Genomic DNA, 18,493 nt, shown 5'->3' on the forward strand with positions numbered 1-18,493 from the left:
TTTATACACAGACGCAGCGATACTGAGGGATTAGCTGTATTCCGGCTGCAGTTAATTCACTGTTTTCAGTTCCCAAATGCAAGCCCCATCTCAGCAATTAATTTGGCCAGATGAAGTCAGGCCCTCTTACACCTGTTCCCCTGTTTAATTAGGCTCTAATCTTCCCGAGGGAACTGGAGGCACCGGGGAACATCACCTAAGCCGTAGATTAGGAGGGCAGCGTCAGACACCCTGCCGTCACCATAATGCACAGGCGACACCCCTGAAACAGCTCCAGCCCTTCAGTCTAGAAATTCGCCCTGACAACTGTGATCCCCCAGCATGGCTGGGGAAAGGATCCTTATTTTTGTTACAGATTCCCTTTCATCTCCTCCCAAGGGGAGGAAGTGTTCCCAGTGGTGCTTCTCTCTGAGGTAATTGTTGGACCGGAGTCACCAGTTAAGGCTGCCCATCTAATTAACAGAGTCTGTTATGATTTTCAGGATAATGAGGTGGGAAACAAAGACATCAATTTTTTTTTTCCGTTCGTGATATTTTGGCCTCTTTTCTTCCTTTTGGAAGATGACCTGACATTAATGAGAAACGAGTACTTATTGTTGGGGTGCAAACAGAGAGATAAATGACATCGGTAATTAAGTCTCAATCCCTCTTTGGTACACAAAGCCATTTGTCAGGCAATATTACTCAATTAATTAATTCCATTAGGGCTACCACATTTTCCCCAATCCAGCCATTCCGCCATCAGCGAGGACAATGGTATGATACAAAAATAGAATGGTTAATAAATGCACAGTGACCCTCCAAAAGAAAGTATTTTAGCCACCCCAGGAAACGTAGCCAGAAGCATTTGATTTGAGAACATGTAAAGTGCTCCCAGCCAGCCATGTACGTCTTCCTATCAGGGACTAAACAACATTTGGGCATTTTTGAGCTCAAATGCCTAGAAGGAAAAAGGGGGACATGGGGCTGGTCCAGCTCATTTTATTATGCTATATCAGCAGTCACTGTCAAGGCCTCTGGTCAGCTGCCTGTCTGTGGCCAGAAAGGGAACAGGATGACATGAAGTGTGGCTGTTAAGGGCCAATTCAAAGGGCAATATGATGGGAAGGAAGGCTTCCAGAACGGCAGCTCCCAAACGGTGTGGTCAGTTTTCTGTCTGCTTTCTTTCCTCTCTTTTGTCAGAGGAGAACCCTGACCCTCTCCCTGCCCATCCGTCTCTCACTGCTCACAGCTCAAGTTAATTCTGCCTCCATTGACGCTCATGTTGATAAAAAACAAACCCACGTTCTCTTCTATTCCTTTCCTTTTTCCGCTTTCCTTTTCAATGCTTGCCAACTTGTCTCAGAATCCTTTACCTCCTTCTTAGTGAGAAATATGACTGCAGAAAAAGATAAAGTGACAGTCCAGAACCACATTTAAGAAAGATCTAAAAAAGGGGTTAGTATCATGACATTCTAAAGAGAAAGGCCAGCCCCTCCTTCATAAACTTGACAAACACCCATTTACCTCTTTATGTCTCCAAATCAACCTTTCCTTCCACCACTAATATTAGCATAAATAAAATACTATCCCTGTGTATCATTCATTGCTTTATTTTGTGTTGATTGGTTTCCGACCCTATGGGAACACTGCGATCTGCTCTATCTCGTTGCGATGCAGCAGTATTTCAGCTGGATTCAGGATGAAATATGCTTTTGTGTGCGGTTGTGGGAACCTACCTCTCATTCCCAGGAAAACAGCTCACTTCCAAGGTTCAGAACATAGTCTGTTTGTAAAGTGGGTAGCTACTACCTATACGGTTCTAGCCCCTTTCTCATCTCTTGGCTAATCAAGGTTTCTTTTGTCCTCTAAGCCCATCCTCTGGGAAGGAATGTGAAATCAACATGGAAGGCCACCAAAGCTCAAAAGCCAGGCTGGGAAGGAAAACGCCCAGGGCAGGGGTTTTCAAACTTGAGCCAGCATCAGAATCACCTGGAAGGCTTGTCTGAACAGACTGCTGGGGTGGGATCCAAAAGTTGGCATTTCTAACCTCCCTCCTGCGGAAAATTTGCTTTCAGAAAAAGACGGTCTCACCCAGGGATCACCCTTTGAGAGCTACTGGACTAGATCATACAGGTACAGAAGAGGTACAGGGAGGTAACTAGGTTTTCAGAATCTTGAGCGTCTAGCCAACAACTTGGTTGATGCAAAAGCTGCGTTTCCCTTTGCATCAGCCAGGCATGGATCATGACAGAAGCAAAGAAGCCATCCCTGCCTGAGTCTCCCCCACCTTTACCTGTAGACAGAGACCACGCCTGGAGTGAGATCAACAATTTCCCTGGAATAGGCCAGCATCACTTGCTGTTTTATAATTAGATCTAGAAATAGTGCCGAAGTCTGCGGAGATTGTGGGATTTCTGAATGTTTGTGAAAATGCTCTGGTTTGTTTGCCTCTCTGCTTCTCCTCGGTGTCACACATCCAGAAGTTCAACAGGCTGGAAAGTCTTGGTGATCTTCTGCTGTTCTTCGTGGAAAACTCAGAAACTCATAAACCCATTAGGGCTGGATGGGGACCTGACCACTCTCACTCTTCATGCTATGATCCCAACGGTCATCGGGGCCAGTGCTTCCCAAACATCTTTTTGAACCCCCTTCACAGAGATGGACAACCCTGCCAGTCCCTTAACAACTCATCTTCATGTCTTCATCCTCGTAAATCGCTTTAGCGTCTCAGCCGGGATTCCTCACAGAAAGCAGAGCCTATGACAAGGGCTTTTGTAAAGGAAAGTTATTTTGGAGAGTGAGCCCAGCAGACAGGAGTCAAGGGCAGGAGGAGGAGAAGGTGACCACGTGATCCATCACGTCTCCAGTGAAGACCCTCTAGGAAGCTGTGTCCAATGCACATCAGAATTTTCAGCCTGAGGGAAGAGAGAGGGAAGCATTAACCCACAGACTCTTTTTCCCTTTTGGAGGGTTGTCCCATGAAGTGTTGACTCCCTCACAACTACCAGGTTGCACACACATGTATACCAGGATACTGTCCCAGGAAAGCCCAGGGCTCAAAGAGAGACACAATGTCCAGCTGTGTCTGGAAATACGGTGCCATCTGGTTACAGCTGCACAAAGCCGATTGCCCAGCCATGCCTGACATCAAAGGTGGGCCAGAAGGTGAGAGACACACACAGAAGATGTCCAAGACGGTGTTTTATGAAAAAGAAACTGGGGGTAAAAAAAATTTATATTTTATCTACATGTATTATAAATCTCATATTAATATAATCTTTTATATCCTACACATTCAAACATTTAATAAAGGTGAGGGTTAACATCGAATTTCAGGAGTAAGTGTCTGAAACCCGTAAACCTTACAGTGTGTCTACATGCCCTATTTCTAGAAACTTCTACCATTCCTGTACTCTGAGGTCACTAGCAAACACTGACCAGACATAAACTTCATGATAACGATTGTGAGGCCATCAGATACAGGGAGAAAGTCAATAAAAGAGTTATTCTGTAATAGCTATTTGGTGTTCGTGTTAAAATACAGGTTTGGGGCATCAAAAATCGCTTGCATGACCTCATGTCTGAAATTTTTATATTTGGTGCTTTAAAAAAATCAACTAGCTGCTATTTATAATCACTTTTGTACAATCATTTGTTCGTAATAAATGAAAACCAAATTTAGACATAATTGTCACTGTCTTTTTTTTTCTCCAACACTAAGTTTCTGAAGTCCAGGGGCCTCTTCAAAAGGACAGATTTTTGACGAGAAAAAGACCATCTTAAGATAAAGTGAGCATGAACATCAAGCAATTTACTGAATTATTAACATGAATTTCAGCATCTGTGCTGCTGACGCTTCTAGTCTTTAACAAATGGGCCATTCAGGATACAGACCCAGGAACATATGGCGAAGGAGAAAGGCTATTTGAAGCTGGACTTCGGCGACAAGCGCTGCGGCTCAGCTGTCAGGGAAATCGGCCGAGGCCAAGCCCGCGCATGCTCAGTGCAGCTGCCCGCCCCTCCGCGCATGTGTACCTGACGCCCACTCCGGGGCTCCAGCATCGTTCTGGGATGAAAAATAGAAGTCTTTAAATTCTAAAAACTTTGTCATTGAAATTTTTCAAAAATATACAAAAGTGCTAGAATAATGGGTCTGCAAATACCTCACCCAGCTCAATTATGGCCAATCGTCAATACGGTTCTTTCTTTTCTCTCTCTTTTTTTTTTTTTTTTTTTTTTTTTTATCCTCTTTAACAGGCATCGTTTTTTGCTTCTAAAGACAGGAAACCCGGGGGAATTTTCGTGACCCCCTGAGGGTTTGTGACCTGCTGGCTTCTTTGGTTCACTGACCTTGTTCAATCCTCTCTTTATACAAGGGAATGCTCTGCTTCTCTCATTCTCTCTGGCTATCTCTCACGCTTGCAGCCAATTAAGTGGACTCTGTCTATGATTTCAGCAATGGTGACATATAATCCCAGTGTTAAAGGATGGAATTTTCCAATGCAAGGAGCAGCAGAAAACGAACAGAGGAAACATTGCCATGAGCAAAGGCTTCTCAACACAGTATCTCTGACTGTGCTGCAAAGCAACCCAGCATTTGGATGAAAAGTGAAAGAAAAAAAAAATCTGACAATGGAGTGATTGTTCTCCCTCCACAAGTGATCCGTACTATTTCTAACCCTTTCATGAGCTGTGCTGGCAACAGGCAGACATGACTTAGGTCTTCCTCAAGTGGTCGGCAACCCCAAAGGCAAAGGAAAGAGAGACCCATGTTTCCAGGAGACCAAGATCCCACACCAGGATTGCAGCCGCCAGAACCTTTCCTCACCAAACAAAGAGCAGGGCAGCTACTCACCTCCTCTCATCTGTTCAGGGGGAACCCAAACCCAGCCACATGGATCTGCTTCTTGATTTTTGTCCTACCGCTTGCCTACTACTAGAAAAACAACCGAGGTCTGCCAAGAATCTGCAATCTTCTAAATCTCTAAATAATGACTAGCCTATCCAGTGTTTCCATCCAAGGAATTGTTGGTCCCTATACAAGAAAACCCTTTGGGGTGAGAGTCAGGAGTCCAAGAAAGGCATGTGGTTATTTTTTGCTACAATTTGGAAAGAAAGGGAAATCTATTTTTGACATCGGCTATTCAGCTTTCCAATCACATTAGCCCTTAAAGCATACCTAATTGAACTGTTGATTCCAAATTTTACTTAACTTTAAGGCTTTTTGGTTTTCTAGTGTGCTTCAAACACACACACACACACACACACACACACACACTCTTTCACTTACATTCTCTTGCCTTGGCAAAAGTTTTGGAGTAAGTTAAGGAAATTAATGCTCCTGTTTCCATCTGACAACTTTCATCTTTAAACAAAATAATAATAAACAGGAGTGATCAAGTGGAGAGTTCATTGCTTCGTTCAGATGACGATGTTAAGACTAATGGCATTAGGTACAATTAGTCATTAAAGAAGGAGCGATGTGCTCACGGCTTATGAGGGGAAAATGAGATGCAAAGGGCTAAGGGGAGAAGAAGGGACTCCTACAGTGGTTTTGGAATATTCCAGCAGGTGTGTGAGTCATTACATGTCAACCCTGAACTGAAGGCAGAGATCAAACATGAAGTTCACCAAGGGCTTGTGAAAACTAATAAGGGTTGTAATATTGCTGACAACTTAATCAAACCCGTTTGCATACAGACTCGAAAATGATTTCTCCACGTGGGGGCCCCTTGCTGGAAGGGAAAGCCAAGAACACGTGTTTCATTGTTTTAAAGAGAAAGCATATATGTATTTCTCATAGTCATGAAAGCATTTGCAATCCAGAGTTCCGCTCGTCTTTTAGCTGAAAAACAGAAAGCCACACCAAAACGATTCCTAACATGAAAGAATGGAGTTAGTTTTGCCTTCAACTCATATCAAAGGCAAAAAAAATTACTCTTCTACAGAGATGTTGGTTTGTATTGCTTCTCCAAAATAAAATAAAATCACAAAATGAAAGCTGCTTTCCCTGCCCTTCTCACCTCGGCTTTATCAGCCACCCACCTTCTCTGAACCCCTGGAGAATTTAGGGGACTCTCACTTACGCCCCCACCATACCTTCCTCTCGCCATTTGTGGACAAGCCCTCTCAGCGCTGACAACCAGCTGGATCTATCACTGCAGCCCCCACAGGGCTTAAAGCAGGACCTTAGTGTTGTTGAGTGGTTCAGTGCCTTTAGTAATGGTAAGATTTAAGTCATAGCTATCAAATTCACCTCTTTTATGAAAATAGGAGAGACGGAAGTGAAAGAAAATAAAAATCACAGCTGTAGGTTTGGTATCAAGCTTTATTAGACGTGGAAATAGTAATACACATATTAAGCTAAAAAGAAACCGAGTTAGAACCCCTATCGGGTGACCAGCCTTGCCAGTGTGCCTGGGACTGCCGGGCTTAGGACTGAAATTTCCACACCCCAGGAGACCCTTCTGTCCTGAGCAAATTGAGACAGTTGCAGGGATCACTCTGTAAGTTCTCAGTGACTCTCAGAGACCGAGATCCAAATGTTGACTTCGCTGTAATTCAGCAAGATCTGAGAGAGCTCATCAAAGGTGCACAATACACCCTATCTCCACCGCACCGTGAGTCTCCATTTCGGCCCCCTATTTATTTCCTTCGTTCCACTTTAAAAATGTGATTATTTTTCTGTTTATTACTTACTATCTGTTCTCCTTACTCAGTGTGAGCTCCATCTTGTCAAGGGAGTCATCTAGCCTGTCTCCCACTGTAGCCCTAGAACACTCCCTGGCAAACAGAGGACATTCAAGAAATATGTCTTAGGAGCAGAATTCTCCCCCCCCCCCCCCCGCCCCCAAATCATGGACTCTAATAGAATTGCTGTTCTTCGCTGATTCTGAGATACACAATTTTATGAAGTTTAACATCTCTGCAATCCAGAAGCATCTCAATCAGTGTTGTCTTTCAAAAGCCATCAGCCAAGTGGTGTCATGACGTGGTGGTCATTGGCTTTGCCACGCAAGCACTTAGTGGTAGATGCTCACACTGTCCTCCCTTCAGCTGAGGTATGTGTGTCTATTACTTTGACCTGTGAGCTTAACTGACATTTAGAATGGCCTCCAAAAAATTTCACTATGATTCAGCATTGAAATGACAAGCTATTTCATACTCGCAAAGGCACAGAAGCCAGGCAGCAGGATGTAAATGTGATATGAGTAAAGAGTATTTGTCACAAAGGAATGATCGCAAGTCCACATCTTCTTGCTAAGAAACAACCAAGTGCCTTAGACACCTCAGAAAGGAAGATAGCCACGAAGTCAGGCAAGCTGTGTTACTTTCCTTTACCAAAATATTTGTTTCACCGCCAGCTCTCACAGAGAGATGAAGATTAATTTCAAAGGAATCTGACATGATTGATTCATATGGTGCTCAGGACTGTTGTTAAAGGCACCTGTCACAGTCTGTTGGAAGTGTTTTTCCTTTTTTATCAGTGCATAAAATAATGGTAGATCTTACAATCAACAGCATCTTAGTCTTGACTTAATGGAATGAGGTATCAGCCTCTCCCAGCCTTTTGTTCAGTTCTGTGGATCACCAAAGAGGTTGTTGGTACATGACAAGGTCAGTAAAGTCTCGCAACTCATCCAACCTGTGCAACTTTTCCAGAAACTTCTGGTGATTGAGTTCTCTGGCTGCTACAGCCTGAGCATGAGAAGGGCTCTCCAGTTCCAATGCCAACTTTAGTTTTCAGGTCTCCATAAATTTCCCATTGGTGCCCCTCATGCAAACTAATGTATTGCGCTGGCTCAATTCTGCCCCACAGTGCAGGTTCTTGCTAAGCCTGAATGATGTCATTTACAGAATCTAATTATAGTCTCAGCACTTCACCTACCAAATCCTGTCCTACAGGATATGAGAAATCTCAAACACTAATTCCAATGTGTACTTTCTGGGGGACAGTTATCTACCATCTTTGATGACAACAGCTGCATAATTCTGGAGAAAGGATTTGTATATTTAATTGTGTCTCCTCTACATGATGGAAGCAGGAGATGCTCAGAGACAATGCAGGTACCACAACACAAGACAAGAGACTCATTAGAGAGAGTCCAGTTCATAATTATCAACAGTGAGCATATGTTGGGTTAAACAAAATGTGTCCATTTTTCTTAAAGTCTTTAGAGTCTCTCAATGCATTGTTATATGTTTAAGTCATTTCATAATGTGTTCATTCATTTATTCTTTTACTTGCCAAATAATTGAGGGCCTAAGGGCATAGAAGGATATACAAAAAAGACATTTTCTACACAGCGTGTAGCATAGGATAGGTTTTTAACCTGGGGTCCACAGACCTTCTCCCAAAGTGGTTCATGAACTTGGGTGGGAAAAACTTACAGCATTGTCTTCACCAACCTCACTGATGGAAAGCATTGATTTGTCTCCGTCATTATCATTTTATTTTTTCATGTAAAATTTCTCATAGAAGTTCACATAAATGGGATCATACAATATGTAGAACTTTCGAGACTGGCTTTTTTCACTCAGCATAACACCTTTGAAATTCATCCAAGTTGTGTGTGTCAGTAGTTCATTCCTTTTTATTGCTAAATTGAGTAGCATTCCCGAGGGATGTACCACAGTTTATTTACTGATTCACCCATTGAAAGGCATTTGGATTGTTTCTAGTTATTGATGATTATGAGTAGAGCTGCTGTAGACATTGATGTACAGGTTTTTGTGTGACCATAAGTTTTGCATTTACTTGGGTAAATACCTAGGTGTAGGATTGCTGGGTCATCTGCTAAGTGTGTGTTCAGCTTTAATGAGAAACTGCCAAGTGGTTTCCCAGAGTAGTACAATTTGGCATTTCAAACTGGTAATACATGACAGTTCCAATCGCTTTGCATCGTCATGAGCACTTGGCATTGCCAGTATTTTTTTATTTTCACCATTCTATTTTGCTATTCTAGGTGTGTAGTTATATCTCTTCGGGGTTTGATTTGCATTTCTCTAATGGCCAATGATGTTGAACATTTCTTTGTGTGCTTATGTATTGCTGGATATTTGTCAATATTTTGTCGAAAATTTTTGCGTCTGTGTTCATGAGATATTGTTCGGTACACTTTCTTTTATTGTACCATCTTTGTTTGGTTTTGGCATCAGGGTAATGCTGGACTCATAAAATGAGTTGGGAAATGCCCCATCCGATTCTATTTTCTAGAAGAGACTGTGTAGAATTTATTGTATTTCTTATTTAAATATTTGGTAGAATTTGCTAGTGAAATCATTTGGGCCCAAAGCTTTCTTTTACAGAAGGTTTTAAAGTACAAATTCAATTTTCAGAATAATTTTAGGACTATTCAGTTTATCTATATTTCATCTTGAGTGAGTTTTGATAGTTTGTGGTTTTGGCAGAATTTGTCCACTTTATCTAAATTGTCAAATTTATGAGTAGAGCCTGTAATGATAACCCCTCTTTCATTCCTAATATTCATCATTTTTGCTCTCTCTCTGCCAGTCTCTTTAAAGATTTATCAATTTTATTGAACTTCTCAAAGAAGCAAGTTTTGATTTTATTGATTTTTCTTTATTGTTTTTAAAATTGTATTCCATTTCATTGCTTTATACTCTTACTTCTGTTACTCTCTGTCTTTTGCTTGCTTTGGGTTTATTTTGCTCTTCTGTTTCTAATTTCTCTAGGGAGCAGCTTAGACTATTGGTTTGATATCTTTCTCTTCTCTAATATGAGCATTTTAATTACATAATTTTCCCTCTGAGCACTGCTTTTCCTGCATCCTACAAATTTTGATATGTTACATTTTGATATTTATTCAGTTCAGAATATTTTTCTAATTTCCTTGAGACTTCCTCTTTGACTCACGGATTAGTTAGAAGTATGCTGTTTAATTTCCAAGGGTTTGGAATTTTTCCAATCATACTGTTATTGATTTCTAGCCTAATTCCATTATAGTCAGAGAACATACTCTGTATGATTTCAACTCTTTAAGTTTTTAAAAAATGTATCTTAGGATGTAAAATCTGGTTTATCTTTGTAAAGATTCCATGTATACTTGAGAAGAATGTGTATTCTGCTGTTTTGGGGTGGAGTGTTCTATAAATGTCAGATAGAACCAGTGGTTTATAGTATTGTTCAGGGGTTTTTTGTTGTTGTTGTTTTGTTTTGGGTTTTTTGGGGTTTTTTTGCTTTTTTGCTTTGGGGTTTTCTGTACTATACCCCTGCTGGTTTTCTGTCTGCCAATTCTATTGATTACTGAGAGAAGAATATTGAAGTTTCCCAATATGATTGTAGATTTGTCTGTTTTTTATTTCAGATCTGTTCATTTTTGTTTCACACATTTGCAAACTCATTTATTTGGTACATATCCATTTAGGATTGTGTGTCTACTTGATGAATTGACCTTTTTATCATTAAGTATTATCCCTTTTTATCCCTGGTAATTTCCTTTGCTCAAAAATCTGCTTTGTCAGATATTATTCTAGCCACTCCAGTTTTCTTCTGATTAGTGATCTATATTTTCCATCTTTTATTTTTAGCTTACCTAGGTCATTATATTTAAAATGTGTTTCTTGTAAACAGTATATTATTGAGTCATTTTTTAAATATATCCTGACAATCTATCTTTTAATTAGCATGTTTAGTCCACTTATATTTAATGTAATTACTGGTATTTAGGATTTAGGTCTACCATTTTATAATTTGTTTTGTTTGTCTCTCTATTTTAATTTCTATATTTTCTCTTTTCTTGCTTTCTTTTAGATTATATAAACATTTTTAAAATGTCTATTTTAACTTATTTATCACTTTTTTACTATATATCTCTGTGTAACTTTTAACTTATTGTTTTAGGGATTAATGCACACATACTTAACTTTTCATAGTCTATGTAGAATCAGTATTTACAACTTCAAGTGATGTATTACCACTATATAGGTACCATTACCCTCCCTCCTTTATGTTACTGTTGTACTTGTTACATCAACATACATTGAAAATCCTACTAGACACTTTTGTAATTTTTGTCTTTAACCATCAAACATATTTAAAGAACTCAAGAGGAGAACAGTCTATTACATTTACCCAGGTATGTATCATTTCTGTTGTTCTTCCTTCATTTTTGATGTTCCAACTTTCCTTCTGGTGTCATTTCTCATCCTTAAGCAATACAGCTGGTGACAGTGAAGTCTCTTATGTGTCTTTCATCTAAGATTGTCTTTATTTCATTTTCATTTCTGAAGGATATTTTTACTGGATGTAGAACTGTGGGTTGACAATTCTTTTAAAATGTTATTTAAAGGGGGAGGGTACAGCTCAAGTGGTAAAGTGCATACTTAGCAGGCACGAGGTCCTGGCTTCAATCCCCAGTACCTCCTCTAAAAATAAGTAAAACCTAATTACTCCCCCTCCCCAAAATAAAATAAAGTATTCTTTTTAAAAGTTCTATTTTCTTCTGGCGAAAGCTGTGGCTATTTGAATCATGTTCTCCTTATAAGTGTTATTTTTTCTCTGGCTGCTTTAATTTTTTTTTCTTTAGTTTTCAGCAGTTTGATAATGATGTGTCTGGGCATAGATTTCTTTGGGTTTATCTCGTTTGGGATTTCTTAGAGTTCTTAGTCTGTAGGTCTATGTCTTTCTCCAAATTTGACAAGTTTTCAGCCATTGTTTTCTTCATACATTTTCTATGCGCCACATCCTTTCTTTTTAGGACTCCTACGACAAGATTGTTACAATATTTGGTACTTTCCCACCAGCTGATGAAACTCTGTTCTTTTTTACTTTTAGTCTTTTTTCTCTGTATTATTCAGATTTTATCAATTCTATTGATCTAAACTGAAGTTCACTGACTCAGCTCCATTCTGCTATTGAATTGCATCCAGTGAGATTTTTTTATTGGCTATAGTATTTCTCCACTCTTGAATTTCCTTTTGGTTCTTCTTTATATCTTTTATTTCTTTTCTGAGACTTTTAATCTCCTTATTCATTTTAAGAATGTTTGCTTTTACATGTTGGGGTATTTTTATAATACTTGTTCTAAATTCTGTGTTATCTAAGCATTGGTCTCTGTTGACTATCTTTTCCCATACAAATTGAGATTATCGCAATTCTTCATAGGTGCTGAGAAATTTTTAATTGCATCTTGATGACTATGTTACCAGACTCTAGATTTTTGTCTAAATCCTATGGAGTATTTTGTTTGTTTGTTTGTATTTTAATTAGAATCTACCGGGTTGAGTTCAGGTCACATGTTCCAACCCGTCTTCCATGGTTTGGGTTCTAATATAAGTCCTGTTTCCCAAGATTTCAGCTCTTTCCTGTGTACACTATCCAGTAGCCAGTCTGAAACCTGGGCAATGGTCTATTTTGTAGTTCAGTTCTCAGAATTTATGGTATGCTATTTGAGGTCAGGTCTATTCTTGTGTTTCTCAGGGGTGAGCCGAGAAGTTCATAAACAACTTTATGGGGTTGCTTTCCCTGGCTCTTCCTTCTCTCTGGTACTTTCCAGTCCCCAGGGGCTCAACTTTTTAGTCCCCTGGCCAAAAAAGCTGGGGCTTTACTTAGCCTGCTCTTCTATGCATTTCCCACAACTGCATCTGTGTCCAGGGACACAGTAGTGGAGGACATAAAAGGAAAAAAAAAATTGAGAGTTTGCCCTGCACTCTTGGGACCAAGCTCCCCTGATCAGAGGGAAGATTCTCCTCACTCAATTTTAGGATCCTGTGAGCTCTCATGTCCCTGACACCACAGGATTGCTTGGGGTCTGGGCACAAGAGGATGGAGAAAAGGAAAACAAAACAAAGCAGGGGATTTCTCCACCATTTCTTAGTATTAGGGGACCTCCTTCCTGCTCCCTAGGGCAGGACCTGGGTGGGGCTCTCTTTATAGGCACCAGTGCCCATTCCTGGGTTCAGGGCTGTGCTGGATCTAGGCTGGGGGGTTCTGGAAGGGGAAAAACAGTAACTCACAACATGTTCAGGGATACTTCAGAGTCTGTCTTCTTCACCAGTCTGCCAACTACCATTTGCTTTTCAGACAGAGTGGAATGCACTTACTCCATTTTGCCTTGAACCAGAACCCAGTGTGGTTTTTTTTCACACACTTAAAAACACAATTTTAAGATAGGATCCATAGGCTACATCAGCTTCCCAAGAGGTGCATGACACAGAAGGACTTTTAGTCAAAAGGGAGAGACAGACATAGCAATAGCTGCTTGCAAATCAACGTTATACCTGCTCAGCAGGAGCAGCTGGGAGCTTTGGGAGCCCCTGAAGAGCACGTAGGCTAGTCTGGGATCAGAGAAGGCTTCCCAGTGAGCACAGGAGGAAGAGTGTTCTCAGCAGACAAAAAGTCATGCTCAAGAGCCAGAAAAGAACCAGAGTGTAGAAATGTGGGTCGTAACAAGTAGTTTAGAATGGCCAGGACATGAACTTCTCTTGGCTGCTGAGACCATGCGCAGAAGAGAATCATATTTGTTTCATTAGGCAGCATTGGTAAACTGTTAAATTCAATGAAATTCTAAGTCCTTTGGAAGCTGTCATCTTGTTGGTATCCATGATGGAATCCAATTCCGGATCTCCATCTCAGTTCTGTACGTAAACTCTGCTATGTAGGCATTTAACATTTGATTAAGGAATCCATTCATTTTGTATACTTGGCAACAAATTCGGTCATGGATACATATACCGTAAGATAGCTATTTAAAATCACTATTTCAGAGATCAAAAATTCAGTGAGGAGACTGAAAGCAAAATACAAAAATTAAGAATGCAAAAGAATAAAAATAGCCAAAGGAAAAAAATTTTAATTCCATTTTCCGTTATTATACACTAGAGGAACAACCGCAAATAACAGACACAATCAATATAAGACACTTCTCTGCGCCTTTGGGAAAACTCGAATTTGTCAGAGCTTGAGGCAGAGCATGGAAGGAAACATGATTAAACAGAGAAAGTGTGCTAATATGTAAAAAAGGAACTAAATTCCCAAGGCAGGTAGATCCAGCATGCAATAATACAGATTCAAATCCCCGTAGACCAGAGACAAACACAGGCTTGTTGTGAGAAATTTAGTGGCTTTGCCACAAAGCCTATGGGCTGAATCTGACCTCAGGCATAGAGCTCATTTCATTACCATGCAATAGGAGGCTCTTTGGGGGGAGGAAAAAAGAAAGGATCATGTATTTACACCACTTTAGAGTCGCTTACACAAAATGTGACTGGCTAAGCATAAAATAGACAATAAGGAGTTTGTTCATTTAATTTATCTGAAGAAAGCACTTACCATCTCACCGCATCACAACTTGCTCAAAGATCAAATTAGGGAAAGAGAACAAATTGCTTTCATTTAGGCACTCAACAAACCCTTAAGGAGCACCAACAGATCAAGCCTGCACTGCGCTCCAAGGGTGTGTTAAGGACTGCATTGTGGCCCTCAAACTCGTATGTTGTACCCTTAACATCTAGTGCCTCAGAATGTGACTATATTTGGAGACAGGGCCTTTAAAGAGGCAATTCATATTAAATGATGTGTTAGGGTGGGCCCGAATCCAATCTGATCGGTTCCTTAAAAGAAGAGGAAATTTGGATGCCCACAGAGACACCAGGAATACACACACACACGGAGAAAAGACCACATGAGGACGCAGCGGGCAAATGGCCGTCTGCAAGCCAAGGAGAGGGGCCTTGAAAGAAGCCAGCCCTGCCAACACCTTGATCTTGGACTTCCAGCCTCCAGAGCTGTGAGAAATAAATGTCTGTTGTTTAAGCCACCCATTCTGTGGTATTTTGTCATGGCAGCTTGAGCTGACTAACACAGGTGGACAGAGAATGGAGGTCACAGACGCAGGAGAAAGCTGACCAGGGACAAAAGGTAACAATACTCAGAGCACATGGTGGAGGATGAGCAAGTCTGTGGGCCCATAAACAGAGCACAAAGGGAGAAAAGATGTGTTTCCAGGAAATAACCAAGAGGATCAAAGGGTAAACTCAGCTTCAAAACTGTCAACACTGCTATTTCCTCTGGAAACTGGATTCATCCTGGGTTTGGTCAGTCTGAAAACGCCTCAGAATCTGAAGCTGCCCCTTTACTGAGGTAATCTCCCCATCAAGGGGCTTTGGATCCTCTTGCCTTCCAGGTGTAAACCATCCCCAAGCAATTAGGGCAAAAGTTTATATTCCATCCCTCAGCCTTGACCTTTCTTGTGATGGCACCAGTAAACAAGTTGATCTGAATGATCAATGACCTGACTGACCCTGGAACATAGAGCAAAAATTCAATGAAATGAAAAGCATGAATAAAATATGAGAGCAAGGGAGTACATATTCAAGAACACTGCACAGTGGGAGAATATTAGCTGTTAAATATTGAGAGCTCCAGAAAAGGAGAGAAAAACAATATGGAGAAGCAAAGTTGAAAAGCAAATAGAAGAAAACACTCCTTGAACTCAATAAAGACCAATTTTTGAACCAGAAGGCAAATAAACTCCAAGTGCCAAGCAAGATAAATAATAATTTGAATAGCAAAAAATAAAATGAAATTTGAAAAAAAGAGTCACACCTGGACAAAATCTGGTGAATTCCCAAATTCCAGCTACTAGAGAACAAAGAGCAATTATTTACCTAAGGAAGGGAGTTTGAATGGCACCAGAGTCCTTACTGGAAACAGCTGGAACCCTGAAGCAATGGAGCCAGGTTTAAGGCTTTTGAGAGATAAGACTCTGATCCAAGATCCCTCTGCTTGGCCAATATCTTGCATCCGGAAGGCCAGAGGAAGACACTTTGGGACTTTGCAAGGACTTAAATAAATATACTACCCACATCCCATTTTTGAGAAAAGACTAGGAGTTCTCTGGATTAAGAAAAATCAAATTATTTTAAAGAGATAACACAGGTGAACTTCCAGTAACCAACAAGGATGGGGGAAAGATGGGCAGAAAGAATTCTTTTAAAAACTGACTAATCCAGGAAGAATAAAGAAAGTAAAAAAAAAACAGGACACAGAAGAAATTTAATAAATAGTGAAAAAAGAGATAAGGTGAAAAAATAAGACCAAAGATATTGAGACATCTCAATAAATGTGACTAGATTAAATTCCTCCACTGAATGAAAAATATTCTGAAATAGAATTTTAAAGCACTATTTGTTATATGCTATTTATGAGAAGGAGCCAAACAAAATTACAAAGAAAGCTTGAAAAGAGATGGGAAAACATACAAGGCAAGAGAAAACAAAAAAGCAGAGGCAACATGAAGAGGAGATGAAGTGGAATTTGCGACCAATAGCTTTAAATAGGACAAAAGGGGGTATTTTATAATAATAGGTACAACTCCAAATAGAAAAAGAGTCATGAACCATTATCTATTCCTTATGACACTGTTTCTAAATATATAGGGCAGAACTTCTCCAAAGTGAAAGAAACAGATGAATCCACAGTCAGTGTAGGATACTTCAGCAACTCTCTTTGAAATTACCAGGTCAAGAAAAGATCTGGGGAAACCGAGCAACCAATAAGCCACAAGTCATACATCTGTGTAGAACTTCAGGCTAAATTTAGAAAGCAAATTCTCTTCAAACACTTGGAAATGGTTTTGCAAAAATTGACTGACTAATGTCTTAGCTCAGGCTGCTTTAACAGAACACATAGACTAGGAAATCTAAACAACAAATGTTTCTTTCTCACAGTTCCAGGGGCTGAAGTCCAAGGTCAGAGGGCCAGATAGTCAAGCTCTTGGTGAGAGCTCTCTTCTTGGCTTATGGAAGGCTGTCTTCTCGTTGTATCTTCACCGGGTGCAGGAAGAGGGAGGTGGGGGAGAGAGAGAGAGAGTTCTCTTATTTCTTCTCATAAGAACACTAATCCCATTCATGAAGGCTTTTTCCGCATGACCTAATCACCTCCCCAAGGCCCCGCCTCCTAATACCATCACACTGGGGAGTAGGGCTTCAGCATGTGAACTGTTGGTGGGGAGTGGCACACAGACATCCAGCCCATCACAATTAGGCCCCAAAGGAAAAGGTAAAAATAAATAGACAGTCTAGTCGATGTGGAAGACTGACATGATGAGAAAGGCCATCCTACCCCAAATGGATGGAAATCCAAAAACAGAATTTTGTTACAGAGCCGATCTCAAAACCAAACAGAGAGAAACCAGAGAAAAGGGGGTGACATAAAGCAGTGAACAGTAGCTAAAGTATTAAAAACAGTCTAAAGCCTTACAGAGTCAAACATAGGTCTGGACATCTGGGCAGGGATTGGGGGTCTGGACTGAACAAGGAGCCCAGGCTGCTGGGCCAGGAGAGGCTGGGAGCTAGAAGGAGCCACTGGCATGAAACCAGGAATTACCAAGGGTGACTTGTCTCCAGAAACCAAACTAGAAAAGCTCTCTAGCCATGGATCCAAGAAGCTTGCTTCAGACCCAGACGGATCCACAGATAGAAAAAGAATTACCCAGGAGTAATTGGAATGAGTGAATGAATTAATGTATTACAAAGTTTCCTCCTGTCCATGAATTCAGAACTGCGCCCACAGTCCTTCTCAGGATACAGGAGCAAAACTACTTGCTGGTGCCTGAATCTGTTACCTAATTACCACCCGGAACTGTACCAATCAGAACTACAGAAAATTGCACGTATCTGTGGGCCCTGCCTCTTCCAAAATATTTGTCTAAAAACATGAGACCACACTGTAACTGGTTCTTTCCACCATTAACCCCACCCTGCTCTGCCAGCCTGAGGTCAAGTGTATCCCACAGAAGATGACACACTTCTGAAGATGCCACCATTGGTGCCTGTTACATGGTGGGCATTGCACGTCAGAAGCTGTAAGGACCAGGCTTTGGAGACAGAAGAGCTGGGAGCTTCAGAAAGTATTCTTTGAACCTTGATTTCCTCATCTGAAAATGGAAATGATAATAGCTATTTTCGAAGGTTATTAGGAAAATCAAATGAGATATGTAAGAATAGTAACTATAAGAAACAAATTATTATTATTATTATTATTATTATTATTATTATTATTATTATTGTTATTGTTATTATTATATGTTTAGTTTCCTTGATTTGAAGTAAAAAAATCGCCCCAATGATTTATTTTTATTTTCGGCTTACAGATTTTATTAAAATTCTTTTTTTACTGCCAAATAATAGTCCACTGTATGGATATAGCACATGGTATTTATTCATTCATCAGTTGAAGGATGCTTGGGCTGTATCTCCGTTTCGGCTATTGTGAATAATGCTTCTGTGAACGCTTACGTACAAGTTTTTGTGTGGACATAAGTTCTTCAGTTCTCCTGGGTAGATGCCTATGAATAGGACTGCTGAGTTGTGGTAACTCTCTGTCCAGCTTTCTGAGGATCTGCCAGACTCTTACCAAAGCTGCTGCACTGCTTTCCATTCCCACCAGCAGTGCGTGGGGGTTCTGATTTCTCCACGTTGGTAGGATGCTTTTTAAGGTAACCGAGGAACAGGTAAACTACGGGAAACTGGGACTTCGGCATCCCCA

At 40.5% G+C, this 18,493-nt stretch overlaps 2 long non-coding RNA genes across 4 annotated transcripts in view; both read right to left on the bottom strand.

The window, feature by feature from the left end:
• The window catches only part of LOC116661005, a 132,130-nt gene extending 114,189 nt beyond the window's left edge, over window positions 1–17,941 (bottom strand). For all 3 annotated transcript variants that reach the window (XR_004316783.1, XR_004316771.1, XR_004316766.1), the window contains exon 1: window positions 16,673–17,941. This is a non-coding gene — a long non-coding RNA (uncharacterized LOC116661005). The remainder of the gene's footprint in view (window positions 1–16,672) is intronic.
• On the bottom strand, window positions 1,573–5,168 carry LOC116660998. Its single transcript, XR_004316740.1, has 2 exons — window positions 4,838–5,168; window positions 1,573–2,897 (listed from the first exon to the last, which is right to left on the bottom strand). It is a non-coding gene; the product is annotated as an uncharacterized LOC116660998 (long non-coding RNA).
• Window positions 17,942–18,493: the final 552 nt, after the last annotated feature.

The sequence above is a fragment of the Camelus ferus genome, chromosome 1, assembly GCF_009834535.1.
Source record: "Camelus ferus isolate YT-003-E chromosome 1, BCGSAC_Cfer_1.0, whole genome shotgun sequence".
Taxonomy (NCBI): domain Eukaryota; kingdom Metazoa; phylum Chordata; class Mammalia; order Artiodactyla; family Camelidae; genus Camelus; species Camelus ferus.